We start from the raw sequence: 19784 nt of genomic DNA on the forward strand, positions 1-19784 counted from the left end.
TCAAAAATGTACTGATTCCACTTGTCAAATGAGGTGATGCTGTTTTATTTAGTCTGAAATACCAGTGGGCTTTGGGATAAAACAAGGGATTTTATATGGCAAACGATTATTATATTGAGAAAATAATCTGCAGTTGGATTTATAATAAAAATCATCATTAGTTGCAGTTGTAAATCTAACCTGTTTAATGTCAAACTCGTTTTTAAACATGGGTTTTTCACTCGTCTTTTTTGACACTGATGATGTTGTGACTGAGTGCAACTTCTGCAAATACCCAAATGCCAAAAACGTTCCCTTCTTTTTTTACTGAGATATTATCAAACCTATGATACACAAGAGCAACCTCTACAAGCACCTGCACAGCCATTTTTAGGCCGAGTCAGATTTTAGTAATTCGTAGATTGCTTTAAAAGCACAAAGGTTTGATGTTTTGCAGCTCATAAAGCATGAGGATGAGAGGAAGGTTATGTTCTTCTAGAGCAAACAGAGGAAAAGCTTTCAAATTTCCTCACAATAGCAGATGGTGGAATGACTCAACAGCCAATGAAAATCTCTAAACAAGTCAGTTATTATCCTCTCTACAACTCCAGGATCCACAGCGATGATCCCTTCTTTTATCAGCTTCGAGAAAGACGACAGTATAACTTCCACCACGGAAGGTTCAGAGAAAATGTGGTCTCAGTTCTTAATAGGACTGCCACAAACAGCATCACAAATACAAGATAATGGCTGTTAGTTATCTTAGTCAATAATACACTGTACAAGGCGCTGATGATTGCTGGATCTTACCATTCTGTTCTAAACAGACTGATACTAAGTGATCTCGCCCTCGTTTCACACGTGCTTGTCCATATAAAGGGTCACAGCGAGCCCAGTGTCTATCTCGTGTTTGCAGCTCAGCACATCCTCTTACTCCCTCTTTCAAATAGCTCACATGAGTTCAAGGACTCTACACACACAGCGCTGTGGACAAACACAAGCTCTAACGCGCATTCACCCACAAGCGAGCACAGATTCAATATTTTGCCATTTCTCCTGCACATACACACACATAGTTTCACACACACAGTTTACCCACACGTACGCATCAAATCTGAGAGAGTTGTTCTGACAGCAGAGCGCCGTCAGCTATTGGGCTGCGTTTCGATTTGACAAGTAGGTGCTGCTGCATCCACTGAACATTACCGCTGAAAACGAGCTGACCCCAAACTATATACATTGTCATTTACAAGACCGGCACACAATAAAACCAACTGTTGTCCACAAGCAGCCCGACGATCAGGAAGTACAGAAGATCCTTTATTCAGTATATAAATGGCCCTTTGACCTTACTTTGAGCCACAGTGGAAAACAGCTCCTTTCTTCCTCTCCTCTACCTTTCCCATTTTATCAATGCTTCACCGTGCCCTCTTGCCCCCACCCCCCACTCTTCTTGATCATGCCGAGCAGCAGATTGGGGGCTCAGAGGATATGCATTCAATAATAAAAAGGAGGAAGGATGGAGGGATGAGAGAAGAAGGAAAACATTTATTGTGCCCCTTCTGAGTGTCCCTGAATGATTTATAACACAAACTGACGCTTGCATGAGCCTATGGGGAATTTGTGACTGCAATTCTCCTCCTCCTCCTCCTCCTCCTCCTCCTCTTCTTACTCCTCTCTCACTCCACCCTGCTTGGCATTTGTGACCAACCAACAGATAGAAAGAGAGAGAGTGAGAAAAAGTATAATGGTGAGAGGTGCTTGTTTCAGGCTGTTTGTGTGCTTTTAAATTGGTCTCATTTTAAAAAATACAATCTCATCATAAACTACTTTCCAGGCAACAACTAACAATTGATCTCATTGATTCTGCCAATTAGCAACAGTTTGAATCAAGTTGAAATCTTCTCATTGGAGAAGCTGGATAAACAAATTGAAACAAAATTGCGATTTTTTCCTTTCTTTTTCAGCAGCGATAAATCTGTTGCTTGACTGATCAACTAATTGACAAATGGTTTCAAATAATCTGGATTTTTGGTGGAATATCATGAACGTCTCCTTGTACAGGGCAGGAAAACTACTTGATTTGGAGCAATAGCATTACATTGCCCATTAATGTCACTGTATATTTTATGCACAATATGGTAAAAACGAGAAATAAATACTTTTCTTAAGCTGATTTTCAGTAGCTAAACAACACAGACGCAAAAGGACACATCCAGGATAATCATTGCTCATATGCACATGTTGCATTAAAGGAATAGGTCGGGGCCAGGCATGATAAAAAAACAAAATAAAAAAAAAAAAAAACAGTTAAATTCCCAGAGAAGGCGAGAAAAAAAGTCTGAGAAAGAGGCACAGTGGATGTGATGGAGGCATGAACAGAAACAACACGAAAAGAGATGAGAGAGAATCCAAAAGGGAGCAAAGGGACTTAAAGCCAGCAATGATCCACTTCCTGATTTTTGGGCCCTGCTCCTTTTTTAGGTTAATATTAAGCTGCTTTTCACAGACAGCTTGGACGAACTAAATTAATTGGATGGTGCTCACAGAGTGCTTCACAAACTACAGCAGTCAGTGCGAATGGTAGAGACAGAAAACATACCTAAATGCTTTCTCTCTCTGTAACTTTGTGTATTGTTTTTCACATGTTTCTTCCAGTGCCTGTGGGGTCAGGTAGTGTAGGCTTTAACAAATATAGTAAGATAAACATCACACATCCCTGCTACAGTAATACCACAGGCTTTCTGACAAAGTACTGGCTAATGATGAAAATCTTGATATCCAACTCCTACTTTCCATGCCTCCTGTTACATGACACACGCTGTGATATGAATCATAAATCCTGAGTCACGAGCCGTCAATTTCCGAGGCAGAACTTGGCCAAGCAAACTGTTTCGACAACCTTGTAAAGCATTTCTGTTCTTGGACAAAGCAATCCAATAGAACAGCTTTCAGAGGGATTGACCAAACAATTCATCGAGCTGGATGTGATATCAGGCTTCAAACAAGGACTTTGGCCAAGTTCAGGCCTCTTTCTGTTCTAGTTTTTCCACATAATGACTTTTAAGAGTTCATGAAATGTGTGTACAGGGAATGATTCCCGTTGACCAGGAGCCATTAAAGAACCATTAAGCAATGTGCACACTTAAAGCACTTCAAACAAACACACAGCTGCTTCTAATACTTTCTCTGTGTTTATTATAAATTTGAGCCCCAATTTCATCGATGATAATGAGACTCAGTGTTCACAAATTTAACACTTGAGGATTCCCAGAATGCCTGATGATGACGGAGATGGGCTTTTGATGAGTCATGCAGGAGGTAGGTGTGCTGTAAAATTCAAATTGCACGTCGCATAGTGAAATACTGCTTTAAATAAAGCTGAGACAACCAAATATGAGGCGATTTCCACAATACGTGAAATTCTCCCTGGATGAAAATAAACTAATCCACTGAGATAGAAAGAAACTAAACATTATGTCCTGCTTATCCTGCCAGGGCGGCATGGTGTGGATTTTTATAGCAGTGACTCATTTTCACAGAGTGAAGAATATATACACACACACACACACACACACACACACACACACACACATACATACACATACACACATACACACATACACACACTCCACGCTCTAAAGCAGGATTTGGAGACTTCAGGGCAGCTCTCATCTCAGGAGCTTAGTGACACTATTGAGACATGCATGCTTACAAACACACACTTACACACATGCACGCGCACGCACGCACACACACACATACACACACACACCCCCCCAAAGACTGCTACCTTCTCAGATTAGCTTTAAGGCTAATGCCAGCATAAATGTGGGTGTTGGTGGATTGAGGGACAAATACGAGACAAAAGTGGCCTATGCACAAACTTAAAACCCTGGGCCAACTCTAATCTGTAGTTTATTTGAAGCGATTTCCTCTTGTTGCCTTAAAGCAAAAACAGCACAAAACCTCACAGTGGCTACCCTTCTTTTGTTGTCGAGGTTTAAAAGTTGAACTTGGCACCAATGACCTTTTACGAGACAGAGTGAGGGTCAGAAAAAACATGAGTGCCTTTGGGGACAACTTTTGAGCAATGGTTGTCTTTACAAAAACTCAAGAACTTGCTCTTGAACAAGTCATCAAACTGGTCAACAGAAGAATTGCGATTGGATATATTCAACAGGTGCAACATGCGTATTCAATGGGGCTGGGTATACTCAATACCTTCAAAGTATCGACTGAAATAAACCACAGGAAAGATACCTGCAGCTGATCTTTTAGTAGACAGATCTAGAAAACAATTACTACATATATGGTTTTACTAGCAGCCAATCACCAAAATCATTCTTTGAGTTAATTATATATATTATAATAATATTAACACAGCAGCTAAAACCCATACAGTCTGTGGTGGTGAAGTCAGCGTAGAGTTGGCAGCTCACCGTGCCAAGATGCCACCAAAAGTATGGCTATACTACACACCTGTGACATCTGATAAAAATAAAGGCATGCAAAGCAGAAAGATTATCGCAGGAAAAAAACAGCATATGAATAACAAGCATCAAGCATGGAGAAAAAGTATCGAATTAAGTACAATCGCTCCTCTATGTGTCAAAAATAAATGATTAGTTGAAGGAATACCTTGATATTTTTATAAATTCGCTTATTGAGATGTTGAGATGAAAAGACTGATACCAGTCTTGTATCTGTACCTTAAATAAAAAGCTAAAAAGGTAGAAGATGGTTATCTTTGCTTTAACATAAAGACTGAAAATAGAGGTCGAACAGCTAGCCTGGCTCTGTCTATAGGTGGAAATCTGCCAACCAGCACCTCTACAGGTCACTAATTACCATCTTATATCATGTTTGTTGAATTCTTTCAAGCATGTTTAACATAAGCTGGACTGTTTCTTGGCCTGGTGCAGTTATTTTTTCATCTGGTCCTTCTGCTAACCTCAGCTAAGCTGACTGTCTCCTGACTCATCATGTTTAACGCAGATGCCATGAGAGTGGTATCAAACTTCTCACCCAAGTCTTGACAAGAAAGCTAATGATCATATTTCCCAAAATGTCAAACTACTTCTTGAAGCTACAACTAATATCATCCACCTGCCTTTCAGACTGAAATGCAGCTTCTGAAAACCAGCTGAGAATGCAGACAATATTTTAGCTATTATTAACTACTTTTCATCAGCTGGTATTTTCCCCTTTTTTTTTTTAAATCTCCAAGGTGCCATTTGTATAAAAGAGTTGACAAAAAAAAATGTCTCCACTCAGCTGATTTCTTTTAAGAACGACAATCAACTTTTTGAAAAACCAACCTGGTTTCCGCTCCCTACGCAGCACTGGGACTGCTACAGTCATGGTCACCATCGAGTTACTGCATGTAGCCGTCACAGGCATGTACTCCATTTTAATTCTCCTTGACCTCAGCTCAGCCTTCAACACAGTGGACCATAATGTCTTAATGAGCCGTCTGAGGAAGTCTGCTGGCCATCAGTGATGTGGCTCTGGATTGGTTCATCTCCTATCTGTCCAACAGGTCCTGCTAATCATGTTTAGACTTGGGCAAAGATTTCCACGGCTACACAGATGACAACAACTTGTCCCAACAAAGCCTGGTACCACTAATGTTTCTTGCATTATATCCTGCCTTGCTGAAATTAAAAACTGGATGTCCAAAACTGTCCTGCAGTTAAATGAATCCATATCAGAACTGCTAAAATTACCACCTCAGCCTCGGTGGTAGCAGTGTTAACAATCTCTCCACTAGTCTGGGTGTTTTATCTAATAATGTTTAAAACAGGCTCACAACCTTGGTGTAATTTTTGACCCAGAATTGTCTTGATGCTCGTGTTACCAAAATGGCGCCGTCTTGCTTTGCCCAAGTGTGAAAGCTAACCCAGACCAGGTCATTCTTTTTGTCTGCAGACTTCAAAAAGGTCATCCATGCTTTCATCTCTTCCAAACTTGACCACTGCAATGCTTTTTAGTCTGGAATCAGCTGTAGTTGATACAAAACGCTGCTGCCAGGCTTTTAACATGTACTAAAAGAAACGGCCACATTACACCCATCCTTGCTGCCCTTCACTGTGAACCTGTGAGTTTTAGAATTGATTTTAGGATTTTACTCTTTTGGATCTCTTTTTAAGATCTTATGGCCATAACTCTTGGTATTATTTGCAACTTCTTATATTTTTCCAACTTGTTTTTTTTTTTAATCTCTCTTTATTGTAAAGTAACTTGGTGATATTACTTTTATTATTATTATTATCATTATTATCATCATCATCATCAGGAAGCTTAATCACCGAGTCAACCTTTCAAAACATCTTCCAGGGGCCTCATGCCAAATGTCAGTTTCTAAGTCAAAAAGGTAGATCTTTTTGTATTCATGCTGTAACTTTTGAATGGATGTTGGAATGGAGACACGTTTAAGTTCAAGTTTATCTACTGAGTGGTTAAGATGTGTTCCTGTTCCTGGTTGGGTTTCTTCCATTTTTTCATGTCATAACCCGTGTCGCTCTCCTTTTACCTCCTGTCTGGAATGTGCACCAGCATAGTGCATAGTCTCCCCTCTACATACAGTACATGAAATAAAAGATTAGCTCTCAATAGTGCCGACCAAAATCACTCACACTACGAGACTAATCGAAGGAGTGCTGCTTCTCTTTTGCCCTAAAGTTTTAGGTCAGTATCAATCTTAATCTCCATATTGATGAAGATAAGCTACTTGCAATACTGCAGACTTACAGGGTATTGTATAGCATAAAGTAGCACAACGACAACACGTAAAAACCTTCACTCATGAGAAGTATTTCAACACTGTTGTTTTCTTGCACATGTCCACATATAGGATTCATGTGTACAGTGGCAGCTATGAAATATTAAGCTAGCCTAGGGCATTTGAATGGTGTTTGGAAGTGGCCCGAGTCTATGGGGGAAAGATAATCTCTCTCCATTATGGGGCTTTGGACTGGTATGCTATTGCACTGTCATTGTGTAAACTTCATACGCCAATATGGTTTTATCACTTACGCAAACACATACCAGCATACACACACACATATGCAACCTTTTAGAGGAATCCCCCATTTATGTAATTAGATCTGTCTGCAGTTATTTGTTTTAGAGCTCTGGTATTTGATTAATCTTTAAATGGAAGAGACATTTTTTAAGCAAAAATGGCAAACTCACACATTCCTGCTTCTCAAATGTGATTATTCTCCAGTTTTATTGATCCTCTTTGATACTAAACTTAATATATTTGGGTTAAAGACTGCTGGTCGGACAAAACAAGACACTGAAAAACTTCAACTTTGAGCAGACAGGAAATGTCAGCGGGAGAGGGGAGAACATGCAGAACACCTGCTGGAATCGAACCACTAACTATTCAACTACAGAGGCAGCACCCCAAATTGATTAAGAAAAGAAATGTAAGGTTAATCAGTGATGACCCTAATCACCAGTTGCAGCCCTTATCTAACATTTCTGTCAACTAAGTTGTAGATTATTCCTACCAACATTCTCAAGTTGAAGAAAAACTAAATAAATGAATGTTTAACACTACTGACCAGTTTTTTTTGGGAGCCTGCAAGGATGCCGTTATGTGGCTTTCAGACAGTGCACAATAACACTGCCTCACTGAAAATGTTGACAAAAAAAAAATCTGTCTTTCAGGTGGATTGCAATGGAAAACGTATATCTCAGTGCCCTGAGGATCACAAACAGTCAGCAAAATCCTTCCAGCCAAGTCAAAATCTCAGAAATAATATGACATAAGGCATACGTTAGGCAAGCTCACACACAGACACATAGCTTTGGTCACACACATTCTGGCGCACAAAGACCTCTCCTCGTTCACTGTGAAAGCTTTTTTAGAGCAATCCCATGAATCCAGAGGGGTCAGTGTGTGTGTCTGTCCCTCCGGAGTGAAGCCTGAAGTTTTCTCTATTAAAGCCATTCATCCTCTCTGGCAACTATCAGTGCTAGCGCCTTTTCAGCTGAGCTTTTTTTTCCTCCAACCTGGTCGATATTGTGTGTGGTCGGCTTTCTTGTTTTTTTCCCCAAACCCACACAGTCGTCTTTCACACAACTTCACAATAACAACACAATCTCGGCACTGTCTTTATCCAAGCCCCTCCCTCTTTGAATAAACACAAACGTAAATGCACACGCACACACACTGAATGAAACAAGCAGACACACTAAGTGCAATGTCACCGAGCGCTGTCATCGGGCTGTTAAATTATTCAACAGTCCCTCACAGACAATTTTGCACATCAGAGAAAGTGAGGAAGGGGGAGCAGGGGTACCTCTAGCAGGGATCGAGTGTTATAAAGATCAACAGGTTACACACACACACAGACCAGGATAGGGAGCTGGAGGAGCAGGAGAGTAGCACCTTCTGCTATGAGGCTGCAATTTAACCAAAGCAGGTGATGTTACTTTGCTTTTGAAGTGAGAGGGCTACATATCCTCTCACTTGACGTACCATGTAATCCTCTATAACCACCGACTTAACAATGAATGTTGAATTTCCTTAAATAGTTTATACAAGGCCGTGGGGGACCGTTGCTCAGGCAGTAAGGAAAGTTGACCATTTATCGTAAGATTGGTGGTCTGAATCTGAATGCACCTGATTAACCACCCAGACAAAATCGCAATAAACAAGGGAGAGAATGAACTGAACACACACACACCTCTGTTCCACTTTTAGATGGCTGCGATTGTTGACTTTTAATGGCTCTTGGTTGCCCGATAAAACTGGTGATACAGAGGGAAGACTGTGGATATGTTCATGTGTTGTGAATCCATGCAGAGAATTAAAGATAAGTAAAAGCCTTAAAGCAGTTGTGAGTGCTCCTTTTTGAGCTTTGAAAAATGCCAAGGCTCTAACCATTGCTTCCTATTTCTTAAGGAAATCTTTAAGATCTAAACAAATTAGTTTTTGTTTTACTTAAGACTATTTGTATTAAGACATAAACATATTAAAAATATATATCATGTAGACACTGTTATTAAAAGTCAAAGTACTGCTATGGATATCAAAAAAATGTTGAATCATACCCAAATCTAAGAACAGTTTGATAATATCTTTGTCATTCTACTTTGTGAGCACTTATTGCTGCATCACGACAGCTTTGCAGTGTACCATGTGGCTTTCGTGACATGCCTGCAGTGAAACACATGTCCAAATGTGGGAGTTTGATGTTTATGTAATTTCTTTTGTCTTAGGCGCTCTATTTTTTGAAAACCCTTGTAGGCCTCGCACAGTACCAGTTCATTATTTTAAAAGCATGACTCCACCAGCGCCACCTCCTCTAAGCTGACTCACTGAACAAACACCAACATGCACGTGTGTTGGATTTTAAACAAATTGTGTCCAAAAAAAAAAAACTCATTCAATTAATCTGGAGCGATTTTCAGAGACTCTGCATGTGCACCTTAGCAACAATGCCTTAGTCATTGTCCTCAGGAGGAATTTGAAACCAATGAAAAAATAAATACATAAAAGGAAAACTTGATCACCCTGGGGCTCACACTAACACCGTGTCCAGACATGAGGCGGAGCATGAGCGGCATGTTAGCAGAGCAGCAGCTTCAGTCCTCCTTCAGTGTCGACACAGGATGCGTTCAGGCAGAGTACTGAGGGTAGGACACCCGCATTTTGGAAGAGCTCAGAACCCAATACACAGTCATGTGAAATGAAGGAAAATGAAGGAGCATAGGATGATTGAAAAATGTCGCTGAAATGCCTCCTGTGTACGCACACAGTGAAGCAGACCTTCCGTTTTCAAACTTGGTTAAAATCTATCCTACATTATCTTGGTTTCTGGCCTTGGGTCAACAATAGTACAGAAGAGGGCACTTTTCTATGCGATTGTATAGGCAGAGTTTATAGGACAAGTATGACTGGATGTGTTGTGTGCTAGCAATGCATTTTTCGATTAAAATGAAGAAAGTGACAGAAAGGTCGTGAGGAGAGGATGAAAAAGAAAGAAAGAGAGGTACGGAGGAAGTACGTGACAAAGGGGAGAACATGTTAAGATGGATGAATCTCCATCTGTTTCACAATCACAAAGTAATTCACTCTCATACACACACACTTACAATACAGGGCAGAATACAGGCAAAGACGCAAATGAATCATTTTCATTAGAAACATTTTTCAGTAAAGAATTACAGTGGTCCCTCGTTTACTGCGGGGGTTACGTTCTAAAAATAACCTGCAATAGGCGAAATCCGCGAAGTAGTCAGCTTTATTTTTTACAATTACTATATATATTTTAAGGCTGTAAAACCCCTCACCATACAGTTTATACACTTTTCTCAGACAGGCATTAACATTTTCTCACATTTATCTCTTGTTTGACTTGTTTGTTTGTCTTGCAAACAGGCAGCACTTAAAAGTCACACTGTACTGTACAGAGACACGGCACAGAGATTGATTGACATTGGTCTACAGTCCCTTAGCCAATCAGGACGCAGAACACAATGCGCGTTCATACACTGTAAAAAAATCCGCGAAACAGCGAGGCCGTGAAAGGTGCGAGGGACTACTGTAGTCCCAATGAAAACAGTCAATAACATGGTTTTGTCTCAGTGGGTTCTTAACCTTTTGGCCTGTGAGCTCCTAAAACAACACAGTGTCCAACTGTGATCCTGGACAGTCCAGGAGCAGTCCTCCTAAAATTTCACATAAAAAAATCCAAAAATATAGAAATGGTTATTCAACCATTGTGGCCCTAGAATGTTTTCTTATTACCTCTCTTTACAAAAGGTCTTTACCATAGTTTGGGAACCATTGGGTGGCCTCGAGTAACCAGGACTTTTCTCTTGAGTTTATCTAATGTTATTTATATAAGTGTTGAACACCAGACTTGAATCTCATTAAACTCCAATGGCTTTTCCACAGCAGATACTTGTCATGTCAATTAAAAATCAAAAATTGCTAATGTCGGCACAGCATTTAGGAGTGCCAAATCTAGGTCTCTGGTATTGCGCATGCTGGATGACTGACGTGTCTCACTGAAACACTTGACCAGAAGAGAGCCATAATTAATTTGTTTGTTACCACTGTGCATTTCCTGCTATGACACGCTGTAACTAAGTGCTATCAGTTGGCACAAATTCATATCTGCAGAGTATGACAACACAGAGGATAAATCGTAAGGGCACAACAGCTGTGGTGAACTAAGTAGGAGCAACGCCCCTGGTGGGAAGTGTCAAAAGCCGTTTCCGTACAAGATAATCATCAGTGCATTATTGTTCCACTGATACTGCCATCGTGAGGCAAAAATCCAACGAGGCCAAAGTGGAAGATGTTTACTGTAGGAATGGAAATCAACAAAGTTAAAAAAATACATAATTTTTTTCTCATGGCTGCTGCAGCTGTTTTCAGCCTCCGTGCGAATGCTCTCTTTTAGAAGAACACTGCAATCTAAATGCTTAGTTCTCGTTTTCGACATCTCCGTGTTACCAGGAGCTGGTGTTGGCGAAGAAAAAAACAATGTGGGTCTACAAAGTGGACTCAGGAAGTTTTCAGTGGGCAGGGAGGTCACATGATCAACAGATCCCCTTATGACATCATAAAGGGAGCCAAATCTAAACAGTGTGTTTTCACACGTTTACTGAAAGATGGAGCAGGATGAAAAAGACAGAAGATGACCTTTTCTCATTGGGGACCAGGGACACATTTATGTTGACATGACAAAAAGAGCATTTTGCATAATATGGGACCTTTAATTTAAGGACAGGAAATACAATTGTGCTGCACGCTGTTATTCTAACTTTGTTTGGCTTGTGTAACCAGGAAGGATGCTTGGTTACAGCTGCCAAGATCCAGTGTCACCTACTACAGCTCATAAAATCTAAATTCATTACACAATATTGCAGATGGGGTTATTATCAAGACATTAGAGATCAAAAATGTGAGTGGACACACATCCCCAAACAAGCACAACCTCATTGTCTTCAGAGCATTTTTTCTTTACTGCCGCCTGCTCAGGTGGTGTTCCTGCAGGCTAATGAGCCCATATCAGAGGTTAATGACAGGACTGGGTGACTGGAGACCAGTCAATCAGAGGGTTAACAGGGTGTAATCTGTAAAGCATCTGCCCACACACAAGCCAAATTTAATCCATAACGCTGACCTCAGGTCACTGGGTTCAACAGAGACTCTGTCAGAATCTGTCTACATCAGCTCATCATTATGGTCCACACTTTCAATAGAAAATTTAACACAGTCTCAATACTTCATAGCCAGTGGCAAATGATTTTGCACCAATTTGACAATAACACACTCATCTATTATCATTTTACTTGGAATATAAGTTGATTCAGGTTTTAGCTGCACTAAAATGTACACACTGGTTCAGCTGCTTAATGAATACACAACCTTACCATTTTTAATTCTGAACAGAAGCTAAATGCACTTTTTTTCATGGACATGGTTAAGTGGTCATTAGAACTTGAAGAATGTAAGAATTACTTTTACTCATAGTTACTTGCAGGCTTAAAAATGCTTTCGGCCAGATTTGAATACACAACAACTAAGACACATATAATGTACATAAGTGGTAAGAAAAAACTAGCATCGAGCAACAAAGGCAATGTTTAACCTTAACCAGCATTACAGTTTTAATACTACAAGAATAGAACAGGGAAAAAATAAAATAAAACAACACAACACTATTATTAAATTTTTAGACTCTTTTCCCGCTGGGGCATTTCCCCTGCTCGTACATGCTTACACCATAACAGCATAATCAAGAATAGCAGTCACGTGACCAAAGCAAATTATTCTCTCAGTTGGGAGTATGATCTAAGGGAAATTCTGATCTACGTGAGGGTGTTTACAAGGATTTAAATTGGTAATTGTTAAGTTCACAGAAAACTATTCCACACCAGTAGTTTAGCGTTGGAGACGGGGAATGTAACAAGTTTAACACATAAAATAAACTTGTGTATTTAAGATGTCCTTCAAGTTTATGTTGCAGTGAAACATCAATACCATGGTGCATTTAAATAAGCAGCTTGCCCTACAGACAAAATAAAATGACATCTCTGCTGTCGATTCACAAAAAAGGGAAGAGAAGAAGACGGACAACAATTAAAGGGTGAATATCAATTAGGTTTGGTCACAGAGGTCTCGGCCTTTGGGTGACGAGCTTTTATTGACCCTGGGTAACACACAGGGCTGCTGCTGGTGCTAAACTGGTGTGAATGCCAAAGACGGGCCACTCGATAAGGGCTGGTGTTTTCATCAATGTGTAACGCTCGCTGCCACTCGCCACATCTAGCCAGGCTCAGCTGGGGCTCTGGTGACGAGATGGGCCATATCGACAAGGCAATAACCCTGAGCCTGTTTATGACACTATCAATTCCCAGCTGTATTGATTTTTATTGTGGCTGCAAAAATACTCTTCAGTTGCACACCCAAACACATGATAGCTGTGGAATCACACATTTGCTCACAGGCAATGATAACAAAAACAAACAAACTAACCACAGTTTACAAGTGCACTAAGGCACATGTGCACACAAGGGCTGAAGACCTACATTTGGTGCAACTATAACAAATATTTAGGTGCATGCACACATACATGGGCTCATAGAAATAGTGGTTCGTCAGACAGCGTAGCAGTGAGAGCTATCAGTCTGGGGCTGTTTGACATCAAGGCTGCATCAAGGCTGCATGACAGCCAGTAAAGATTAGCTATGATTTGCTCTCACTGTGTCATGGCCGAGGTTTTAGCCCCACATTAACTATCCTGGTTCTCCAAAAGACTCAAGAACTCTTTGTATGCGAGTCTTGGAGGAGGCTCGTGCTTAAAGAGTCCTAGCTGTGTCCCTGAGACCACAGTAACAAGTGCCTGTGGTCAAACGCCTGCACCAGCTTGTGAGTCATGCCGCTGCTGTAGCCCCATTCTGCTATCCCACAAGGCAATGCAAAATGCATGAGAGCGTTAGAGTGTATGAGAGAAAATGTGCAAACACACAATCTTTGCACATGTACATAGCCACACACATGCATGGAGAACACATGTAATCATTACATGAAGTGCTATAGTCATTTAATCAGCAGCGAGCACGGACACACACAGGCAGTGGGACTTGTGGAACTACACACCAGCTGATCTAGTTTCAGCTCCAAGAGTGTGTGTGTGTGTGCATGTTTGTATGTGTACATAGGGAGGGCTGAGCATAGAGTGAAGTGCTACTCTAAAGCCCAACAGGATTTTCCAATCAAGAGCAGCAGAAAGATTAATAGAGGCCCATTGCATGTTCTGTAGTGGAAGCAGCGCAGAAGAGAAATTATTACACTGAGTAGGACATGCTGCTGCCACTTGACGATTTTTTTTTTTAATATTGAAATATTAAAAAGACTCAAATTAAGAGACAGGTTTAGCTGCCATTAGCTGGAGTGCGAGCCGTGCTCCAGTGCCATGAATGGCAGAGTCAAGCTACCACTGTCCCTTGCATGCGTCCACCTTTCCCAGATATAATGACAGCCAGTAAAGATTAGCTATGATTTGATCAGGTTCCCCCTCGTTTTATGATCTGGTGCGAGAGACTGAGAGCAAAGACTTGCCTGAGGAAGTATTGAAATCTTTTCAGTAGCGACATTGACTGCCCTTCAGACAAAGCCAGAGCAATGAACATGAGTCTACTCTAAATCTCTCAGCTCAGTGAATGGATTCCATGTAAGACGCCTGTGCTGGGTGGATGAGACGCCCTCTCTGACTTTCTTGAAGGCCGTGTTCTTGGAAGAAAACGATGATGTCATGCAGTCGGGGGCCTCACGGGATGGCGGGGGATGTTGTGATTCACAGTTATACATTTATGGCTAGGACTCCCAGAGCTGTCAGCCTCATAATAGACTTGATAAAAATGTCATGCAACCACTTGAGTATCACTAGGAGCTATTTTTTGTAGGACCCCGTGGCTTTTAGTTGACCATGAAGAGAAGAAGATACAAAAATGGGATATGGGTGTGAGGGCTTATGTGCCAAAATCTGCAAGTAGCTCCAGAAATATACAACAAACTTCATCTTGCTCACTGAATGCTTACATGACATAGTTCGCCCATTGTTTGATGTGTGTGACAGAAAAACTGCTGTGTGTCAAAGTCAACACAGAAATGACTTGATCGTCATAGCATTTGAGAAGCAGCGGGTAATTTGACTCATCTAGCTAGTACACTAATGGTTGAGATGCAGCAGAAGTCTAAGCATGCTAACCTACAGCCATTCATCCCTCCTCTACCGTTAAAAAAAAAAAAAAAAAAAGACAATGATTCACTAAAACGAAAGAGAAAGAGATGGAGGAAATATAGCAGAGGAAACCCCAAAAAGGAAACATGCATCTAGGCCACTGAGTCATTTCCCTTGTGCTTTGCCTCTTCCCCTTCTTCTTTTTCAAATATACACTGACAGTATAAATTATGTACATCATCACTGGGGTTTACACAGAGTGGGAGAGGGCCCATGGGTTTTATGACTTAGGATTTCAGCTTTTTATCCCCTGTAAAGTCTGTCCGCAATTAGTTTGGGAATTAATTCAGGCTCAGAACTTAGCCTCCCCCTTCCTATTTTAGATCTGTACTGATTCATCCAGGCCTCTTTTACACACACACACACACACACACACACACATACATATACCCTCACTAAAAAAAAAAAAAAAAAAGAGAGAGGTGGAGTAAAAACTAAAATATTTGCCCTTTAGAGGATAGATTTTACCCACACAGATGACTTAAGGGTAACACCAACACTGTAGTAACAACATTTTTGCTAATTCCATGCATAGAGTGGTACGGTTATGTGTGTTTGTGTGCTAGAGCTGTAGATGTTCAGGCTGATTATATAAACAAACAATAAAAAATAAATCAATGCGCATCAATATGCTTACTGTAGCTAAAGCACTGGGTCTTTAAAAAGTCAGCCACTGAAGTATTGATGAGTTTTGTTAAATAACTGTTTGTGAAACTACCCAATAAAAGCAGACCAGACAACAGGCAACACCTTGGTTAGACCAGGCTATGATAAAGATTAAAGATTCCCCTTACTGTGTCAGTACCGAGAGAATCCTACTGATGTTCTAATACATAACCAGTCATCAACACAGCTTCCCTTTACGCCCATAAGAGTTTCTGATTGAGTTGAGATTTACCCAGAAGTGAATAAATAATGAACACTGAATCTTCTTCAACCAACCATTAATCACTTCAGCCTTATATAGGGCTGCAAACATCAGTTACTTTCATTCTGATTTTTTTTCCCCTCAATAAATCGATTAATCTAAATGTCATAAAAATGATGGTCACAAGGTCTGAGATCCCACAGTGGCCAAGTATAGCCAAGTGCTCTGTATGTGCCTTTCTTGCCTAGTACCCATTAGAGGAAATTCAGCTCACTTTTACTGACTGGGGAGCTCAGTTTTTCACTCCAAGACACGCAGACAAATAGATGTTGTGACAATGTCAGATTGTCCTGCTGCCTCTTTTTCTTCATTTATTCTGTTGTTTTCCCTTCATTTCTAACATTCACTGTTGCTCCAGGCTCTCAGTTCCTGGTGGGATCTATTAACTTCTGCAACCTCTCACACCCTGTCTCTTTGGGAGAAGGGATTGGAGAGCAGTCACTGGATCCTTCCAGGAAATTTTCAATATCACCACATCCTTTACTGTAACTGTGCAGTCAGATCTCATTCGTACTCACAGATCAGACATCATGACCCCTACAGTCTACAAAACTTTTTTGTTCTGTGTTGCCAATCAATAATTGCGTAAAACTTTATATTGCAAATATTTGTAACAGCAGAGAAAGAATCCTTGAGAAAGAACAGAAGGAATAAACAGACAAAAGCTCTTAGACTAAATGGATGTCAGGGAGCATCACATATGGTAGTGCTACGTGTCGTCCATTATAGCCCTCATCATATCTATCATCTTGACTGATAACAGTCATTTGTGAGGAAGTATCAGTACTCAGGCCCAGCTTCTTTAATTTCCCTAGAATGTGGTGGATTTTCTGATACTACTCAACCGAAAAGCCTCAATTCGCATTGTCCCTCTAAACTTAGATGTCGTCAACAGTTAAAAAGCTTACCAATGAGTGACTGCTTAATTGTCCTGTGTGTTACAGTCAGCACAGAGCCTATCAGCAATCAAAGCCAGCCTGTGATTAATGGTGAGAACAGTAACTTGAACCTTGACATCTTATCCGAGCAATATTGGCCTTCTTCCTGCTGCTTCACTGGGAATTGGTTAAAAACATACAATAGGCTTTCCAATTAAAAATGGCCCTTGTGTCACACCAGGAAACAATAGCTGGACACAGGTCATGAGAGCTGCCCTCTATGAAAAGCCACAAAGGGTGTGTGCATGCATCTGGTTCTTTGATAACCTCATGGCCTGATAATTTAACCATTTCATCACTTGCCCTCTGGGACAATATCATCCCTGCAATTATCCTAGGGTTCATGGCCTCCTGGCTTTGCAGTGCTGCACATCTGCTTCATTTGTATTAGTGCATGACGAGAGCTTGTATGTGTGCGAGTGAGGGAGGAAACAAGAGCAAGAAAGAGTGAGGGAAGTAGCGGGTTGGGCTGTTGACTGGCAGAATTCCCTCCAAGTCATAGTTTAATTGGACAATTGTTCAGTTTAACCTCAGGCTCTGTGGGTTCACAAAAGCATACTAAGCTATCCTAGCATGGACTATTAAGCAAAAAAGGGTGTCGGAAGTACTTGCTTTGGCTCTCATTGCCTTTTTTCCCTCATGTGAAACTCATATGTTCCCTCATGCAATATGGCACACCATTCACATTTAGTCTGATGAACCAGGGGTTAGCTGAAAGCTCAGTAGGAGAGATAATGGCAGCAACTACGGCAGAGGGCTGAAGTGCAAGAAAATATCTAATTCTTTGACAGAAATGGCATAACCTCCTTGATTTGTTAGCCACGATGTTGTCTCGGGCTATAAATTATCAGTGGGGAGTCAAGTGATAACCATATACAACCAGGCTGATCGACAGACTTAACTAAAAAATAAAAAATTAAAGTCACATTTAGCCTGATTCATTGCTGGCTGGCGAGAGCGCAGCACAATCTCCCCCAGATTCATCAGAGGCAAATCTCCACTTGACCCAATGGAGGCTGTCCAGTCACAGCATTAGGGCTGCACAGAGCTTGGGCAGACGCCTAGATTCTCTTGGGACTGGGGGGATGGGGTGGGTTTGACGCACACTCTGGCAACCAGCAGATGAGGAGTTATCAAGCATTTGCATCAGGTTCTGCGGGATCCAGACCAAAAGGGTTCAGTGTGATCTTCATCCTGGCGACATCACCCTTAAAAGCCCTGTGTCATTTTTTTTTTGGTAATGCTATGGAACGAAAGCTTGTAAACAGTCATTAAATAATACCAATATTGGCCACGGCGCCCGCTGCCGCACAGCCATGGACGTGCTCCACCAACACAGCAGTGAAATGTGCTTTGCAATTGCTCTTCAAAAAACATGAAAGACGAGTTCAGAAACATGCTCCAAAGGCGCTGGGTAGGAATTATGATGGAGAACTGTGAGACACAAAAGCGCTTTGGGCAGGCAAAGAAAGCTCCCAAAATAGAAGAGTGCGATGCAGTGTATTACCTCACCCCCACTCACATCAGCAAATGTGTCCATCACAATCATGCATCCTGAACCTTGATGACATGCCCTAGTCTGCTAAACTAGCAGTGCATACTGGAGCTCTCCCAGGCGGTTGCATGCTGGAGAGAGTCAGCAGAACGGGCTCAGATTGTAGGCCTATGACATGACACTTTCAATTTTTTAAAGACTCCTATTACAGTGAACCATGTAGTTCTAAAAATACTCCTGCCTAAGCCCTTTCCTTCATTCTGCCGAGCTAAATTAAGCCCTAAGCCCAGGAGGGGTGGTGGTGGGCAGAGATAAGACAAGTCAGCCATCAGCAATGGTGATGTCTCTTTGGGTGATGATGATGGCTGCTCATAATTCCCCGGCACTTCAACTTGGCCTAGTCATGGAGGAGCAGAGAGAGGCTTGCAGATTTCACGGTAGAGCTGGAGACAGATGTAACTGGACATAATGGGGGTTGAAAAGAAAGAGGGGGGTGCAAACTCATGGTCACAGCTGCAACCTCGCCAGAGGATTGGAGGCGCGCTTCTAATGAAGGGCTGTAATCAAGTCGCTCATGCTAACCTCCCACACCCAGTGAGGCTGACTTGCCAAAATGCCTCTCTTATGACAGAGGGTTTAGTATGCTTGAGGAAGAAAACAATGAGGGGAAGAACAGTCCATGTAATGCACCAGAAAGAATGACGTATTTAACAACCAATCTGTTCTGCATTTTGGCATATAACATATCAGTATTGCGTGCGGGTAAACAAGTTAAGCCAGATGTCACACTAGTGGAGAGCCTATGAAAGGCGAGAAAAAAAAGATTAAACCTCCAGGTGAATAAAGGCTGGCATGTGCCTCCAGACACAAGCCTTCATTTAAAATGCCACAATAAATTTCTTTAAGGTGTGCGATATTTTTATTGTGAAAACTTCAATGTGTGACAGCTGGCTCCTACCTCTGACCAAAGATCTAAAACGGTTGGTAAGACAAAGACAATTTTCACCAGCGCGAGGTGGCGAGTGACAGCAGAAGTGGCACACTCACTTGGGAGGCATTTGTTGAGGAGACATCTGTTGGGCCGTGACTTCCTCCCCTCTGAGATAGCTTTCAGTAGACCAAGGCCATGACTCAGGTCTGCACCAGCTGCCTGGCCATGACTAGAT

At 41.3% G+C, this 19784-nt stretch overlaps 1 protein-coding gene across 1 annotated transcript in view; it reads right to left on the reverse strand.

The window, feature by feature from the left end:
* taok3a (TAO kinase 3a) overlaps positions 1–19784 on the reverse strand; it is a 65477-nt gene that overhangs the window by 39838 nt on the left and 5855 nt on the right. The window lies entirely within an intron of this gene.

This window comes from Pempheris klunzingeri, chromosome 7 (assembly GCF_042242105.1).
Source record: "Pempheris klunzingeri isolate RE-2024b chromosome 7, fPemKlu1.hap1, whole genome shotgun sequence".
In the NCBI taxonomy this organism is placed as follows: domain Eukaryota; kingdom Metazoa; phylum Chordata; class Actinopteri; order Acropomatiformes; family Pempheridae; genus Pempheris; species Pempheris klunzingeri.